This window comes from Phacochoerus africanus, chromosome X (assembly GCF_016906955.1).
Source record: "Phacochoerus africanus isolate WHEZ1 chromosome X, ROS_Pafr_v1, whole genome shotgun sequence".
Taxonomy (NCBI): Eukaryota; Metazoa; Chordata; class Mammalia; order Artiodactyla; family Suidae; genus Phacochoerus; species Phacochoerus africanus.
The window spans coordinates 66091358-66106553 of NC_062560.1; the positions used below are offsets into that span (position 1 = coordinate 66091358).

Below are 15196 nucleotides of genomic sequence, written 5' to 3' on the forward strand. Positions count from 1 at the left end.
GTGCCACTATTTGAAAAAATTTGAACACTTGATATATTTAGAAAGAATGTTAAAATAGAACTAAAGTATTCAAATGCTTGTAATCCTGTGGAATGATTAAGCAAAATTAACATGTCTTTTTTTTTTTTTTTGTCTTTTTGCTATTTCTTGGGCCGCTCCCGCGGCATATGGAGGTTCCCAGGCTAGGGGTCGAATCGGAGCTGTAGCCACTGGCCTACGCCAGAGCCACAGCAACTCGGATCCGAGCTGCGTCTGCAACCTACACCACAGCGATTAACATGTCTTTAAGGAAGTTTCAACTTTCCCTTTTTGTTACTGAGTTGGCACTGAGAATTTCTAATGACTGGAGGTAATGAAGCTGTAGTTAAGTCTAAATTATTTTGTGCCATCACAATATTTTGACTTTGCAGCTTTTTTGCTCAGTTGTATCCTCTCACGAACGTACTCATCCAGTAACATCACTTTTGAGAGTGCGAAGTTTATCAAATTAGCTTTCTCCTTATCAAAAATCTGTATGTATGATGGGGATCTCTTGTAGTGCATTGGTTTAAGGATCTGGTGTTGTCACTGCTATGACTTGGGTCACTGCTGTGACCTGGGTTTGATCCCTGGCCCAGAAATTGTCATATGCTGAGGGTGCAGCCAGAAAAAAAAAAAGCCTTTTTTTTTTTGGCTGCCCCTGTGGCATATGGAAGTTCCCAGGTCAGGGACTGAACATGCCTCAGAGCAGTGACCTCAGCCACTGCAGGGAAAGCCAGATCCTTAACCCGCTGCACCACAGGGAACTCCATAAATGCCATTCTTTTTTGCTTTTTTAGGGTCACACCTGCATATGGAAGTTCCCACTGAGCGAGGCCAGGTATCGAAGGTACTAGTTGGGTTCATAACTTTTGAGCCACAACTGGAACTCCTAGCCCTCTAGTTTTTACGTAAAGTTTAAGAACTTCAACATCCTCTACACCCTTAGTCACTGAGCCTTTCACTTTAAGACACTTTATATTTCTACATGAATCATTCTCCCTATCAGTGCATACCAGCACTTTTAAAATTACTGTATTAACAGTGCTTTCAAATAGAAGGGTGGAGTTCCCATCGTGGCTCAGCAGAAACGAGTTTTGACTGGTATCAGTGAGGATGCAGGTTCAATCGCTGGCCTTGCTCAGTGGGTTAAGGATCTGGTGTTGCCATAAGCTGTGGTGTAGGTTGCAGACATGGCTTGGATCTGGTGTTGCTGTGGCTATGGCTTAGGCCAGTGGCTACAGATCTGATAAGACCCGTAGCCTGGGAACCCCACATGCTGCAGGTCTGGCCCTAGAAAGACCCCAAAAATGACGAACTGGAGAGTTCTCTTGGGGAGCAGCAGTTTAAAGAAGGATCTTGCCTTGTCACTGCAACTGGATTGCTGCTGTGGCAGGGGTTCAGTCCCTGGCTGGGGAACATGCCCCTGGGAATGGCCAAAAAAATTGGGACAAATAAAAATTTTTTTTCTCTGACATGCTTTCAATACCGCTTATTTATTGCGCTATATTGCTATATTTTTAGGCATCTCAATTCTAAACTCAGAGTGATAAGATATTCTAATATTCTTTGCATCTTTGGAGTCCTTTACCTTTTGAAGATCATGGACAAATGAGTGAATAAATGGGGAAGTGGTTGAGAGCTTGGAATGGCGATGTGAAAGTAGGGTGAGGTGAGATCCTTGCCCCAACTCCAATACACACATAAAGATTATGAATTTAAGGAGTTCCTGTCGTGACACAGCAGAAACAAATCTGACTAGGAACCATGAGGTTAATGGTTCGATCCCTGGCCTCGCTCAGTGGGTTAAGGACCTGGCGTTGCAGTGAGCTGTGGTGTAGGTTGCAGATACGGCTCAGATCTGGCCTGGCTGTGGCATAAGCTGGCGGCTATAACTCCAGTTCAACCCCTAGCCTGTGAACCTCCATCTGCGTCGGGCGCGGCCCTGAAAAGCCAAAAAAAAAAAAAGTTTTAAAAGATTATGAATTTAAAAGAACGAATTAAAAGCCATTTATGAATTATAAAAGCTCTGAATTTACCTGATATAAGGATTTATACTTGATCAAACATTTAAAAAAAGTTTACTTATTACGTAAAGTAGTAAGTAAATGGAGGGGTGAGGGCAAGTTCATAGTTCTGGCATTTACATCTGGAGTTAGGCTACACAACCAGAAGCACGTTTAATTTCATGCCGTGAAGAGCTGAGCTATGTAGAAGAATTATTGAGAGTTTTTTTTTTCTTTTTTCTTTTTTTTTTTTTTTTTTTTTTTTGCCATTTCTTGGGCCGCTCCCGCGGCATATGGAGGTTCCCAGGCTAGGGGTTGAATCGGAGCTGTAGCCACTGGCCTACACCAGAGCCACAGCAACGCGGGATCCGAGCCGCGTCTGCGACCTGCACCACAGCTCATGGCAACGCCGGATCCTTAACCCACTGAGCAAGGCCAGGGATGGAACCCGTAAACCTCATGGTTCCTAGTCGGATTCGTTAACCACTGAGCCACGACGGGAACTCCGATTTATAAGGAGTTCTAAGGTACTTCTTTGGCTTGAAGTTAGGAAACTACAGATGACAGTTTTCGGTGGGAGTTTTTCCGTTTTGTCTCTCGTTGGGGGGAAAAGGACTGCCGGCGCCAAAAAAACCCCCCAAAAAAACACCACTTCCGCCCGAGGCTTTATGTCAGTCTAGGGGCAGCAGGGGGCGGGAGAATCTCGAATCTAGCCTAGGCGTTTCCCCTTCACGTGACGCGTCTCTCCCGGCCTCACCGGCTGCTTCCGGCCAGGGCTTCACCCGGAAGTGGGGGGGGAGAGGGAAGGTGCGGTAAAGCCTGCTCCCCGGCACCGGCCGGGGGTGGAGCAAGAGAAGAAGCAGAGGGCGGGGTTGGCGCCAACGCCGCCGTCGCGGTCGCGGTCAACGCCGCCGCCGTCGTCGTCGCCATCGCCGCCGTGGCTACTCTGACTTTTCCCGGTGCGTGAGGTCGGATCCTGCGCTCTTGGATTTGACTCTCCCCTCGGCTGCGTAGCTTCGGAGATTTAACGAACCTAGGACAGAAAAAACAGGTAAGTTCTATATCAGCTTCCCCTCGTCGCCTTCTACTGGAGAGGTGCTTTGTACTGTCAGTCTGTGCTATCGAGTGTATAGCGAGGTCATTTTAATCTCGGGGAGTCTCCAAACTCGCACTGCTTCACAAGTCAGGTATTGACTGCATTCACGTTTTAGTTCCCTTAACAGAGGATAGAGGTGGGGAGATTAGGTCGTGATCCCTGTCACTTTCTTGTATCCTCCTGAGGAAGTGTCCTGATCATCCATAGCTCATGTTACCCAATTAAATTGAAGATACAAGAATCTCTGTGCCTGGGATTGGATGTCGCATGTGCTGATCACCATTATTAGTGAAATAATGCAAAGAAATTATGTACTTTGCTTCTTATCTCGCTCCTAGAGCATAAATCAAACTGAGAGAACACTTTGGGTTCCATTTCATTTTGTTCATTCTGTCCCCTTCCCTCTAAAGTTACTCTCCATCTTTGTTGCACCCTGTGGCATCTTTATCTTTAAAACTTTTTATTGTAGACATTGAGGTTATCCTAAGCACTGGCAATGCTTATCATTTCACAAGACTATTATTCAGCATCTGATCTTTATTTTAGTTACATCCTCTTTATCTACAGCAGTATGGCTTTGTGTTGAGACTCAATGTGTGCAGAACATTGAGTTAGGTGATACTGAGGTGTGGGGGGTGTTAGTTGTTATACAGAAGAAATAGAACAGAGTCCCTGGCCTAAAAAAAGAGTTTGCAGTCGAGTTCAGTTATGAAGACAAAGGATTCTAGCAGCGCCACTGACTGAATAGATAGATTGTTTATCACATCCTTTGGAAGGGATATTTTGAACTGAGATTTTATTTTATTTTATTTTTGGCTGCACCTGGCATGCGGAAGTTCCTGGTTGGGGATCGAACCTATGCCACCTCATAGACAATTCTGGATCCTTAATCTGCACCGGGAACTCCAGATTTTTTTGTTTTTGTTTTTGTTTTTTTTTTTTTGCTTTTTAGGGCCGAATCCACAGCATATGGAAGTTCCCAGGCTAGGGGTCCAATCAGAGCTACAGCTGCCAGCCTACATCACAGCCACAGCAACTCGGGATCTGAGCCACATCTGCAGCCTACACCACAGCTCATAACAACACCAGATCCTTTAACCCACTGAGCGAGGCCAGAGGTTGAACCCGCGTCTTCATGGTTCCTAGTCAGATTAGTTTCTGCTGCGCCACAATGGGAACTCCCCAGTTTTTTTTTTTTTTTTTTTTAATATTTCAAACTTCCTTGTTTCTACAGCCATGCCACGAGAGGATTTTTTTCTTTTTTGCCCTGGAGGGTCTCACAACTTGGTAGGAAAGACAGATACACCCTCCAACACAGCCACATCTTCCAAGATGTCACCGATTAAAAGAAAAAAATATAGAAATCAAAACTAGTAAGCTTACAGCTTATATATATTTAAAAAAATGAAGTGACAAAAACACTGTATGAGATTCGGTTCTTTTTTTTTTGTCTTTTCTTGGGCCGTACCTGCGGCATATGGAGGTTCCCAGGCTAGGAGTCGAATTAGAGCTGTAGTGGCCGGCCTAAGCCAGAGGCACAGCAATGCGGGATCCGAGCTGCATCTGTGACCTACACCACAGCCCATGGCAACACTGGATCCTTAACCCACTGGGTGAGGGCATGGATCGAACCCACAACCTTATGGTTCCTAGTTGGATTCGCTAACCACTGCTCCACTGGTGTTCTTAACCTGATGGAAACTATTCTTTTTTTTTTTTTTTCATTTGTAATGATTTTTATTTTTTCCATTATAGCTGGTTTACAGTGTTCTGTCAATTTTCTACTGTACAGCAAGGTGACCCATGTATACATGTACATGTATACATTCTTTTTTCTCACGTTATCATGCTCCATCATAAGTGACTAGACATAGTTCCCTATACTGCAACGTCTCATTGCTTATCCATTCCAAAGGCAATGAAACTACTTTTTCTTTTTTTCTTTATTTTTGTCTTTTTGCTATTTCTTGGGCCGCTCCCGTGGCATATGGAGGTTCCCAGGCTAGGGGTCGAATCGGAGCTGTAGCCACCAGCCTATGCCAGAGCCACAGCAACTCTGGATCTGAGCCGCATCTGCAACCTACACCACAGCTCACGGCAACGCCGGATCATTAACCCACTGAGCAAGGGCAGGGACCGAACCCGCACCCTCATGGTTCCTAGTCGGATTCGTTAACCACTGTGCCATGACGGGAACTCCGAAACTACTTTTTCAATCATAGTCTTAGATCTTGATTCTTGGCCTTTAGTTAGGGCTAGATTAAACACTAACCCCTCCAAAGGATAGGTTAACACCTCTGGTCTCTAATGCAGAATGCTGTTTTTCTTTGAAAAATGCAGGAGCAGTAAAAATTGTTTGAAAATGAGAGCGAGCAAGCAAAAATAACCCCAACTTACATACCACAACCTTTACTTCTTTGAGGGATCTAAGACAACACAATCCTTTTTATAAATTCCTCATTATAACTGCTTTTATCTATATATTTAAAAATACTTGGCCAACTTTATTTTTTTAATTTTTTTATTTTCTTCTGAGGGCTGCACCCTCAGCCAATGGGAGTTCCCAGGCCAGAGGTGGAGTTGGAGCTGCAGTTGCCAGCCTACACCACAGCCACAGCAATGCCAGATTGGAGCTGCATCTGCAGCCTACACAGCAGCTCATAGCAATGCCGGATTCTTAACCCACTGAGTGAGGCTAGTCAGGCTCGTTGCTGCAGAGGCAAAATGGGAACTCCAATTTTTTTTTCTTTTTTTGCTACTACTTGGCAAACTTTAATCAAGACTTTTGACATCCCAATGAGTGAAAATAACTTTCTTTTGCCAGTTGGGAAAGCAAATTGTGGGAAGAGATTTTTCTGAGGTAATACAGGTACTGGCCTACATGAGAATAATATTTGGGAGTTTTGTCTCAAAATTCCTTCTACTCATCTTTGTTAAAGGGAAGTACAGCTATTAAAGGTTTTATAGAGTTTTGTTTTTAAACAGAAATCTTTCTTAGGACATAAATCACCATAAGAGAGTTCCCTTCGTGGCTTGGGAGTTCCCTTCAAGGCTCAGAGGTTAACGAACCTGACTAGTATCCATGAGGATGTGGGTTCAGTCCCTGGCCTTGCTCAGTGGGTTAAGGATCTGACATTGCAGTGAGCTGTGGTGTAGGTCCCAGATGAAGCTCAGATCCTGTGTTGCTGTGGTTGTGGTGTAGGCCAGTGGCTACAGCTCTGATTTGACCCCTAGCCTAGGAACCTCCATATGCTGCAGGAGGGGCCGTAAAGAGACAAAAAAAAAAAAAATCTCAGTTGATTTAACATGGTATAACTTACTTGCTGAGTTAGTATAGCAAGAATAGTGTCACAGTACTATTAAAATGTGTTTCATTAAAGTGAAAAGGGATGATGTTTCAGGTTTCATAAACTACATTTCTAGTTTCTCCAGCACTGTTAGAAAATTGATTTCTGTATCTTTGTGGACCCATATGTTTGGGATATTGGTCAATTACATCAGTTTTCACACATACTTTAGTCCTTGAAGGAAATGAGGGTAAAATGAGCCGATTAGCTACATTTTGTCCCATATTTTCTGTCCATATTTATAATTATACAGCTATGATTGAAGGATTTAATTTTATTTTTACTTATTTTTACTTTATAATTCTCTAGTCTAGAAAGCCAGTTTTCCAGACGTATAATCAGGAGTGCATTTTAACAATTTACCAATTGGAATAAATGGGTTATTCTGTATCTTAGGGAGTTTGTTCTAGCCTGACCATTTACCTTAGTTGGTTTGTTTGTAAAACATTAAAGTGTTTTGTTTTATGCTGTTGTAATTGCTCCTGGTTGTGCTTGTATATTTGCTGCCCCAACTGAAGTAGATAGGGAGGGAATAATGCTGGAATTACTTCCTTCCCGTATTCCCATCTGAATTTGTAGAGCATTGTATATTTCTTGGAATTGTGGAGATAATGATTTCTGATCTCTTGAGTGCTCATTTGAAATGTGCTACCTATCACTCAGGAGAGGAGGGCATTAAGATGGCTTCTATTAATACCTGAAAAACTGTCAACAAAGATAGAAGAACAGAGAGGAAGAATTCCACAGTGGAGAACCTGCTAAACAAAGTTCTCAGGACCATTTAGGATAAATTTGTGGCTCATATCTTGGGTCATGAGAATACTTAAGAGTTGATCCTTGAACTAACAAAGCTTAGAGAGCTTAGTTGTTCAAGAGTTCCAAGTATGATTTCCTTTCTTGATGCTTGCACTTAAAATGGTTGGGAAAAAAGGTGTCTAATTTTTTGGTGATGATAAAGTTATTTGCTCTAAGGATTCTAGTTGAATTATTGAGTTAATCATTGATCTAATAGTGGTAAATTAAAACATAAAGTATACTGTGTTGATTATTAATATATTATTAAAACACTCACATTAATATTAAGTTACATGTATACAGTTAATTTCATTTTGGCCAAAAAAATGTTTTCTCTTGTTTTACTATACCATTTCACTGATAATTCTAAGTATCACTTTTAGTTTGGATTTATAGCCACCATATCTTGGTATTAATTTCTAATGACAACTATAAGTACATTTTTGTGTATTGGCAATCAGATTGGTGTCATGAGTCCTTAAGTATTGTCCATCTAAAGCAAAGTATTTTGCTCATCTGTTTCTTAGTTAAGTGATAACAGGATTTTTTTTTGTCTTTTCTAGGCCCACAGCTACGGCATATGGAGGTTCCCAGGCTAGGGGTCCAATCGGAACTGTAGCCGCCGGCCTAAGCCACAGTCACAGCAGCGCAGGATTAATTTTAGTCATAAAAACCTTAGCCTTTAGATGGTTTTAAAGCCTTAAATTCATTGTATGATGATGGATAAAGGAATACATTATTATTTGACCTTGAGTATCAGGGTATGATTAAGATTGCATAATGAGGGGTTGCTGTCTTGGCACAGTGGTTAACAAATCTGACTAGGAACCATGAGGTTGCGGGTTCAATCCCTGGCCTCGGCACAGTGGGTTAAGGATCTGGCGTTGCTGTGAGCTGTGGTGTAGTTTGCAGACTCGGCTCGGATCCTGCGTTGCTGTGGCTCTGGTGTAGGCCGGTGGCTACAGCTTCGATTCGACCCCTAGCCTGGGAACCTCCATATGCTGTGGGAGTGGCCCTAGAAAAGGCAAAAAGACAAAAAAAAAAAAAGAAGAAGAAAGAAAAAGATTGCATAATGAAGATGTGGAGAAAAGGGAACCCTCTGTAGGAGGGTTCTGTTGGTGGGAATGTAAATTTGTGCAGTCACTGTGGAGAACAGTATGGAGGTGTCTCAAAAAACTAAAAATAGGACTACCATATGACCCAGCACTTCCATTCCTGGGTGTATATCTGAAAAAACAGGAACACTAATTCAAAAATACACATGCACCCCAATATTCATAACAGCACTATTTACAATTGCCAAGATCTAGAGGAAACCTGTGTCCATCAACAGATGAATGGATAAGGCAATGGAATGCTATTCAGCCATAAAGAAGAATGAAATTTTACCATTTGCAACAGCATGGATAGACTTGGAGGGTATTGTGCTAAGTGAAGTAAATCAGACAGAGAAAGACAAATACTGTATGATGTCACTTATATATAGAATCTAAAAAATACAAGAAACTAGTGAATATCACAAAACCCAAATAGACTCACAGCTATAGAGAAAAAACTAGTGATAACCAGTGAGGAGAGGGAAGGGGGAGGGACAGGTTAGGGGGTGAGATTAAGGGGTACTAACTACTATGTATGAAATAAATAAGCTACAAGGATATATTGTAGAACTCAGGGAGTATATCCAGTATTTTATAATAACTATAAGGGAATATAACTTTTAAAAATTGTGAATTATTATGTTGTAACACTTGATACGTATATACTATTGTACATTGACTATACCTCAATTAAAAAAAATTGCCTAAGAGTTTGTCCACTGTGTTTATTACAAAAGTAACCGGTGAATTCCTATCTCTTAACTTTAGGGCAAGTGGTAAGTCATGAAATTTTGAATCTTTTACTTTTTGGGGGTGTGTACATAAGTAAAGGATATCAGAACATTCCTCTGTCTGGTGTAAAAAAATAAATCTTGTACTTTGTCTATTGTTTGCACTTTGGTAAGAGTTGATATATACTTTCATAGGGCCAAATTTTATTCCTAGACCTAGTAAGTGACTAAACGGAGATTTAAAGCCGGTCAGTCTGGCTCCAGAACCTATGTTCTTAACTAACATAAAGGAACTGTATTTCTTTCTTTTTTTTTTGTCTTTTGTCTTTGTTGTTGTTGTTGTTGTTGTTGTTGTTGTTGCTATTTCTTGGGCCGCTCCCGCGGCATATGGAGGTTCCCAGGCTAGGGGTTGAATCGGAGCTGTAGCCACCGGCCTACACCAGAGCCACAGCAACGCGGGATCCGAGCCGCGTCTGCAACCTACACCACAGCTCACGGCAACGCCAGATCGTTAACCCACTGAGCAAGGGCAGGGACCGAACCCGCGACCTCATGGTTCCTAGTCGGATTCGTTAACCACTGCGCCAAGACAGGAACTCCAGGAACTGTATTTCTATTTATTTATTTATTTTTTGTCTTTTTAGGGCCATACCTGCAGTATATGGAGGTTCCCAGGCTAGTGGTCAAATCGGAGCTGTAGCTGTGGGCCTATGCCACAGCCACAGCAACGCCAGATCCAAGCTGCATCTGCGACCTATACCACAGCTCACAGCAATGCTGGATCCTTAACCCACTGAGCAAAGCCAGGGATTGAACCTGTGTCCTCATGGATACTAGTCAGATTCGTTTCCACTGATTGCAAAAACTGTAATTTACATTTGAAAAATGTATTTAGACATTTGAACAAAATTAGGTCTGTTGGAATTAAGTTTCTTGTTTGTCCTAAAGAGGGAGGAAAAAACACTGGTTTATCTTATTTGAAAGTATGAATGAACAAATTGATTATTAAAAATTAAAGTATTGGTAATCCAAAATTTCCTTGGTACTTTCAATCAAAATTTGAAAGTAGAGACTAATAGTTTTGTTTTTAGCTAATTACATTATTTAAATATATGCTAGGAGTCCCTGCTGTAGCACAATAGGATTGACAGCATCTTGAGAGTGTTAGGACACAGATTTGATCCTCAGCCCTGCACAGTGGGTTAAGGACCCAACATTGCCTCAGCTGCGGTTAGGTCATGACTGTGATTTGGGTCAGATCTTGGATCTGACTGTGGCCAAAAAAGAAAAAAAAAAAATATATATGCTAAATGACTTAAGGTTTACAATGGTGTTCATCTTAACTTTTTTTGTATTCTGAGTCTCCCAGGAAGAGAAAAGAAATGGTCTATGTGTTTTTTTCATCCTTACAGTAAACACATCTTTGAACTTGGCCAGACTTTGATATTTATAACATGTTCAGAATTTAAACTGTACTAAAAGAACATATAATAAAAGTTAATAAGCAAGCATAAATTAGGACATTGCTGGTTACGTTTTCTGGGCTGTTAGGTATTATTCTCTTGATAATTTCAAGGCATTTTTAACTTCATCATTGTATTGTGGTCTCCTGTTTTGGGATGCAGTATAATATAGGGTTAAGAGTGGGGCCTCTGTCTCAGGCTGCCTGGGTTGGAATCTTAGCTCCTCTGTTCACTGCTTGTATGACCCTGGGACAGTCTCTTATTTTTTGTGCCTCAGTTTCTTCAAGTTTCTAAAATGGCAGCAATAATGGTAGGATTGTCAATGAATTAATACACATAAAGCCTGAGAAGTTTCTGTGTGATGGAGTGGGTTAAGGATCCGGCATTGCCGCAGCTGTGGTGCAGGTTGCAACTGCAGCGTGGGTTCAGTCCCTGGCCCAGGAAATTCCATGTGCTATGGTTGTGGTCAAAAAGAAAAAAAAAAAACATGTAAATCCTTAAGAGCAGGTAATCAACACACAATAAAGTTTAGTTACTATTATTGTCTTAATATATTTACCATAAAAGTGTTTTTAGCAACCTATATATTAAAATTATAAATTATGGTTTTAGCGTACTATAAATTTAATAGACTACAGGAGCACCATATTAATCAGTTAGTACTTGCAAGCAATGTTCAGTTTTTCTTTTGGCTGAATCCTTGGCATGTGGAAGTTCCTGGGCCACGGATTGAACCTGTGCCACAGCAGGCTGCTGTAGTGACAACGCTGGATCCTTAACCTGCTGTGAAGAAGAGAACTCCATTATTTAATTTTAAAATTATACCACAAAAATGGGAAATTCATACTGGGAGGGCACAGTAGCCTACAGTATACCTGTAGTATGCTAACATGGCTTCTTAAACTCATTATGACAGTGAGCAAGTCAAGTCGCCCTAATGTTCTCATTCTACTTCTCCATCAAGAAAAACTCATAGCAGCCTGTTTTATAACATTAATGAGCCACAGACTTTGAGCCATTGGGATTTTCTTTTTTTAAAATTTAATTGACTTCCTGTCGTGGGAGTTCTCGTGATGGCTCAGTGGTTAACGAATCTGACTAGGAACCATGAGGTTGCAGGTTCGATCCCTGCCCTTGCTCAGTGGGTTAAGGATCCCGTGTTGCCATGAGCTATGATGTAGGTCGCAGACTCGGCTCGGATCCCGAATTGCTGTGGCTCTGGTGTAGGCTGGCAGCTGCAGCTCCAATTCGACCCCTAGCCTGGGAACCTCCATATGCCACTGGAGCGGCCCAAGAAATGGCAAAAAGACCAAAAAAGGAAAAAAAAAAAAGACTTCCTGTCGTGGCTCAGCGGAAACGAATTTGACTAGGAACCATGAGGTTGCGGGTTTGATCCCTGGCCTCACTCAGCGGGTTAAGGATCTGGCTCACTGCTGTGAGCTGTAGGTGTAGGTCGCAAATGCGTCTCTGGAAGTCCTTTTTAATTTTTTTTTATTAAAGTATAATAGATTTACAGTGTTATGCAAATTTCTGCTGTACAGCAAAGTCACCCAGTCACACAAACACACATATATATATTCCTTTTCTTATATTAGCTTCCTTCATGGTCTATCCCAAGAGATTGGATATAGTTCCCTGTGCTGTACAGTAGGACCTCATTGCTTATCCTTTCTTTTTTTTAAAAGTTTTTTTTTCCAATTTTATTTTATTAATTAATTTATTTAAACTTTTTTTTTTTTTCCTTTTGGCTGTACCCGTGGGATGTGGAAGTCCTGGTCCAGGGATTGAACCTGCACCACAGCTATGGCAACATGGGATCATTAACCCATTGCACCACAAGGGAACGTCCTGCTTATCCATTCTAAATGTAATAGTTTGCATCTACTAACCCCAAACTCCTAGTCCATTCCACTCCCTCCACTCCCCCTTGACAACCACAAGTCTGTTCACTGTGCATTTACTTAACAATTATTTTGAGTAGCTACCATGTGCAGGGTGCTGGGGATATGATAGTGAACACAAGAGATATAGTCCTGCTTTTGTGGAGTTTACAGACGAGTGAAGTAATAGGATTTAAATATCTGGAAGAGAGCATTTTAGGTGAGGGGACTGTTAGAAAGGAATGGCAATTATGGACTGGCAGTGAGGGTTCTTGCTTGATGGTAGCAGAGGGGTATTGGAAGTGATAGATATGGGCTGTTTTTTGTAATGCTTTGAACAACTGTTTAAGTCTGTGGGAAGTGAAGAGTCTTATGGGACTGAGTCCTTAACCTCTGGGCTCTGACCCTACCTCCATGAAGATAGTGTCAGAATTTAGTTAAATTGTAGGACATCTAGCTGGTTTCAGAGAATTGTTTGATGGTGGAAAACCTCCACATATCTGGTGTCAGAAGTGTTGTGAGTGTGGTGGTAGTGTAAGAGTAAGGAGAAACACAAGAGTGAAGACAGGATTTTTCCAATACAGTCATCTTTTGAATACTTTGAACAGCTATTTAATCTGTGGTAAATGCCTTTGCATACACTGTTTTGGAGAGGGTCAGGAGCATGGGCTTTGGAGTCATACTACTTTGATTTAATTCCATCTGCTTTCTAATTTGTTTCCTGAGTTTAGCATTTTTGTATTAAGTTTTCTTAGTGATGCAACAATATAGGCAATAAAATGATATTTATACAGAGCAGCTGGAGTCAGTAGCCCCAGTAGCACCAAGTAGAAGAGCAATGTGCGCATGAAGTGCCAGTGGGAATTCCAAGGTTGAAGTCAAGAGAAATAGGAGGTTAGGCAAGGAAAGAGAAAGAAATACATCTGTGATGGTTGGCAAATTGCCATCAGAGATATCTTCAAGTAAAATAGAGTATATTTGCCTAGCCTTTTGCAGTTGTGATTCTTAAGAATAGTGTGTTTCCTTTGTCCAAACATGAGGAAGAGAAACTTAACTGCAGTTACTTGACTTGGCCATTTGAGGGCTACCAGTGGTTTGTTTTAGGTTCTATTCTACATTGGAAGCATCTGGTCAGTTTTCGATTATCTTCTACTGAAGCATCTGGCTAGACCATTCGTGTTTCTAGTTTTGTGTTGTATCTAAACACAACTTGGTCAAAAGCTTATTATTATTATTTTTTCTTTTTAGGGCCACATCCACGGCACATGGAGGTTCCCAGGCTAGGGCTCAAATCCGAGCTACAGCTGCCAGCCACAGCCATAGCAATGCCAGATCCAAGCTGTGTCTGAGATCTACACCACAGCTCATGGCAATGCCAGATCCTTAACCCACTGAGCGAGGCCAGGGATCTAACCTGCGACCTCATGGTTCCTAGCTAGATTCATTAACTACTGAGCCACTACTGAGCCACGATGGGAACTCCAGTCAAAAGCTTACATAGTAAGTTTTGTTTGTAATCTAGATTAGTATTATCATAACATGGTTCAAGGTGTGAGTGGATTACCAAATGAATTCCTGTTATGACCTGTCTTTTCTATCTTGTTACCTTTAGATTTAAGGTAAGTATGATCATGTTCTCAGAAGGTTTAACAGTATTATCCTGGCACTTTCTAGAATTTTTTCCCCCACCAGCCAAATAAAAATGATCACACGGGACCATCTTTCTCTCCTCCCAATTGTTTATTATGGTGATCTCCAACCTTATTATATGGAAGAGCTTCTTTTAATCTGAGTTGTGCAATCAGGGCAGATATAGATAATGTAGTCCCTGAGTAGTGCTGTTCTCCCCTTCACTCTGGGGATGTTGCTGGGACATGTGGAAGAAAGGGGATGCAACAGAGAAAAGGTATAATTGGGAGTCAGGGTGCAGCTCCATGAGGCAAGGCTTCTAGATCTACCAGTAGATCCTGATCTGCAGGTTAGAGACTCCTACTTTATTTCATCTAGGACAGCTGTCTTACACAACCCAGGGGTCAGTAGTCATATTGTTGTCTTAGAAATTATGATGACATGGAGTTATGCAATATGGTGGTCCCAAACCTGCCCAAATTACTTTTTTTACTTCCTTTCTTCTCTCAGTATTAACTACATGCAACAGTAGTGGTAATTCCAAGTTCATCATTTGAATCTCACTTCCCACCATAAGTGTCTTCTAAAATCCAGCAGTTCTTTGTCTGAAGATTTTAAGAAGTTGCATCATTTTTCTCACTCTACTTAAGTGTACTCATCAGTAAAATGATATCTTCCTGTTTAATGCATAGATTGTTATGAGTATCAAGTGAAATAATGTATGCAAAAACACTGTAAATTATGGAGTGCTATATAAATGTAAGATAATATTCTTTCTTGATGTAGTTGAAAGAGTACAGAATTTGAGTCATGAGTCTGGCGTTTAAGTTCTAATTCTGCTTTTAACAAACTATGACTTTGGACAACTTATTTTGTGTTTCCAGGCCTTTGTGTCCTTGTCTGTAAAAAGAAACTAATAATTATCACTCCTTTCCAACCAGCAACCTGAGAGTTATTTTTTTCCTCACCCCTTCATTCGGGCAATCACGGAGCCTGTTGTCTAGTTCTCAGTAGTTCTCAAAATTTTCCCCTCCTTTCTTTCTCCATTCAGTTTCCAATCATTTCCCTTCTGGGCAAAAATCTTTAAAAAAAAAATATGGGAGTTCCTGTCATGGCTCAGTGGAAGCGAATCTG

At 41.2% G+C, this 15196-nt stretch overlaps 1 protein-coding gene across 1 annotated transcript in view; it reads left to right on the forward strand.

Moving 5' to 3' along the window:
• Positions 1 to 2812: 2812 nt before the first annotated feature.
• Positions 2813 to 15196, forward strand: part of ATP7A (ATPase copper transporting alpha) — a 136894-nt gene continuing 124510 nt past the window's right edge. The window contains exon 1 of the mRNA XM_047764912.1: positions 2813 to 3075. The gene's annotated coding sequence lies outside the window, so the exon portion shown is untranslated. The remainder of the gene's footprint in view (positions 3076 to 15196) is intronic.